This window comes from Papio anubis, chromosome 3 (assembly GCF_008728515.1).
Source record: "Papio anubis isolate 15944 chromosome 3, Panubis1.0, whole genome shotgun sequence".
Classification (NCBI taxonomy): domain Eukaryota; kingdom Metazoa; phylum Chordata; class Mammalia; order Primates; family Cercopithecidae; genus Papio; species Papio anubis.
This window is the reverse complement of record NC_044978.1, coordinates 162,162,138-162,165,933: the sequence shown is the minus strand read 5'-3', so window position 1 is coordinate 162,165,933 and position 3,796 is coordinate 162,162,138.

Sequence of the window (3,796 nt, the reverse complement as noted above, 5' to 3'; positions counted from 1 at the left end):
GCAGGCGCCTGTAGTTCCAGCTACTCAGCAGAGAAGCAGGGGTGGGTGTGAGCACTGAGGCAGGAGAATTGCTTAAGCCTGGGAGGCAGAGGATGCAGTCAGCCGAGATTGCACCGCAGCACTCCAGCCTGGGTGACAGTGAGACCCTGTCTCAAAAAAAAAAAAAAAATTATAAAACACTTTCCCTTCCCACTCCTTTCTACCACACCAACATAACTCTAGTATAATAGCAGTGGATTGCGGCTGGAAAAGCTCCAACACACAGACTCTAACTGAGGAAGGGTTCTCAGAGAATCCCAAAATCAACAGGGGAGACTAGAGAACACTAACGGAATTTGAAATCTCTAGCCCCTCTAGCTATAGCAAACATTAAACACAGTCCAACTTCTAGCCAGATTAACATAAAACTTAACATTAAATGTCTATTTACTTCAGTTTGTATTACCCAATGCATCACACCAGATTTCAATAAAAAATTGCAAGGCATACTAAAAGACAAGAGGAAACATAGCCTGAAGAGACAAAGCAAGCATTGGAATCAGACTGAGATACGACATAGATTTTGGAGTTATCAGACAGGAAATTTAAAATAACTATGATTAATGTGTTAAGGACTCTGATGAAAAAAGTAGACAACATGCAAGAGCAAATGGGCAATATAAGATAGATGAAAGAATAATAAAGAAATGCTAGGAATAAAAAATATTATAATATAAATGAAGATTGCCTTTGATGGGCTCATTAATAGATTGGACATGGCCAAGGAAAGAACCCATGAGCTTGAAAATAGTTCAACAGAAACTTCCCAAACTGATATGCAAAGAGAAGAAATAATTGAAACCAGAACAGAACATACAAGAACTCTGGGACATTTCAAAAGTGTAACTATGTGTAATTGGTACCAGAAGAAGAAGAAAGACAAAACAGAGCAGAAGAAATATTTGAAATAATAATGGTAAAAAAATTTTCAAAATTCATGACAGACATACAACCACAATCCAGGAAGCTGAGGATAGATCAAACAGGATAAATACCAAAATGCATATGACTAGGCATATCATACTCAAACTGCAACAAAGCAAAGACAAAGAGAAAATATTTAAAGAAGTGAGAGAAAAAAATTTTTACCTACATAGGAACAAGGATAATAATCACAGTGGACTTCTCATCAGAAACCTGCCAGGCGTAGTGACTCATGCCTATAATTCCAGCACTTTGGGAGGCTGAGGGTTGGGGACCACTTGAGCCCTCCATGGTAGTTCAAGAGCAGCTTGGGCAACATAGCGAGACCCCATCTCTACATGAAAAAAAAAAAAAAGAAAAGAAAAGAAAAGAAAGAAACCAACCAAGCAAGAAAAGAATGTAGTCTCTTTTCTTGGTGCATTTAAAATGCACCAAGCTATAATTTTAGGTACAGAAAAATTATCCTTCAAAAGTGAAAGAGAAATTTTTTAGTCAACAAAAAATGAGAGAATTCATTGCAAGCAGAACTGCATGCAAAGAATATTAAAAGAAGTTCTTCAAGGAAAAAGAAATGACATAAGTCAGAAACTTAGACCTACATAAAGGGAGAGCATTGGAGAAGGAATAAATGAAGGTAAAATAAAATCTTTTATTTTTTCATTCTTAATTGATCTGACAGATAACAGTTTGTTTAAAGTAAGAGTAACAATGTCTTGGGAGATTAGAGCATAGAGACAAGTGAAATGAATGGCACCAATGTAATGAGGGATGGGAGGAAGTGGAGTTATTCTGTTGTTGTAAGTTACCTCCACTACACGTGGAGCAGTATAATGTTATTTGAGGATGGAGGAAGAGTAGGTTAAAATGTATATTGAAAACTCTAGGAGGTCAGGTTGGGGAAGATGGTGGAGCAGGAAGCACGAGTAATCTATCTCTCCATGCAGGCAACAATTGCACTGGCAGAATCTGTCTTACCTAACTACTTCTGGAGTCTATTGAAGGCTTGAAACTTCTAGAGGAAGGTTTGGAATGTAAGTTGTGGTTAATTTCTGTCAATTTCAGCACTTAGCACAGTAGCAACTATCTATCCCTCACTGCACATCTGCAAGGCAGGCAGCAGTGCATAGGTTCCTGAAATAGCTTACAGTTTGGGGGGTTGAGCAAAAAGGACTCTGTCCTTCAAATATCAGTACTCTGTGCTCGATCGCTGAATGTCAATGTTTTTTTGTTTTTCGTTTTTTGGGGTTTTTTTTGACAGAGTCTCGCTCTGTCATCCAGGCTGGAGTGCATTGGTGCGATCTCAGCTCACTGCAGCCTCCGCCTCCTAGGTTCAAGTGATTCTCCTGCCTTAGCCTCCAGAGTAGCTGGGATTACAGGCGCCTGCCACCACACCTGACTAATTTTTGTATTTTTAGTAGAGATGGAGTTTCACCATGTTGGCCCAGGCTGGTCTTGAACTGCTGGCCTCAAGTGATCCATCTAGAAAGTGCCAGGATTACAGGCGTCAGCCACCAGGCCTGGCCCTGAATGTCACTTCTGAACACAAAAGTTCAGAGAGCTACAAAGAGGTGAGTGGCCATTATTGTTGCACCTACCCCCATTTGTTGCAAACTCCTCCAGCTCAAGTGACTCTGGGGAATTTAAAAAGACAGCACCTTTCCCTCCCTACTTCATTTTTTTCTTTTTCTCTCTTCTGGACCCAGAGATAAAAAAACAATGACATTAAAAACAACACATATAAGAAAAAATAGAAAGTGACTAAACATGCCCAGGGTAAGGCCCAGAAAAGACCTGAGAAGACCTTAAGTTTACACCTCAGGTTGACTCTTGGCCCAGAGACAAACTACAATAATTAAAAATAAATAAACAAAAACAATAAGAAAAACCAGCAAACCCTGGGAAGAAGGAGAATCTGATTTCCAGAGTTATGACATTATTGAATTCAAATGTTCGGTTTTCAACGACAAAAAAAAAAATCATAAAGCATATAAGGAAACAGGAAAATATGGCCTAGTCAAAGGAAAAACGGTAAACAGAAACTGTCCCTGAAACAGACTTGATGGCAGATCTACTAAATTGTCTTAAAACATGCCAAAAAAAAAAAAAAAAAAAAAAAAAAAAAAAAACCTAAAAGAAAAGATGAAGAAAGTCAAAAGTAGTGTATGAACAAAATGGAAATACCAACAAAAAGGTAGAAGAGCTAAAAAGAAACCTAAAAGAGAGTCTGGAGCTGAAAAACCCAGTAACTAAAATGAAAATTTCACTGGAAGTATTCAAAGGGAGATTTGAACAAGTAGAAGAATGAATTAGCAAATTTGAAGATTAAATAATGGAAATTATTGAATCTGAGAAATAGAAAGAAAAACAACTTAAGAAAAGTAAACAGATCCTAAGAGACTTATGGGACACCATTGTGGCAGGCCAGGTTTCCATTAGCAACCAGAACAGTTTCCACTAACTGTTTACTATAATTATGATGAAGTCATAAGTTAAACATTAAAGAACTGGAGAAACTGGGGCCTGAGTATTAGGGCTGGAGTAAGAAAACAAACCCATTAAGATCCAGCCTGGGTTTTCTCAGACCCTAAAGTCTGGTTGAATAATAAAAGCATTCTTACACATACACCTTGTACCAGGGCCCACTTAAGATTAAGAAACTTTCAGCTGGGCGCGGTGGCTCACGCCCGTGGTCCTAGCACTTTGGGAGGCCAAAGCAGGCGGATCACTTGAGATCAGGAATTCAAGACCAGCCCTGCCAACATGGTGAAAACCATCTCTACTAAAAATACAAAAATTAGCCGGGTGTGGTGGCACGTGCCTGTAATCCCAGCTA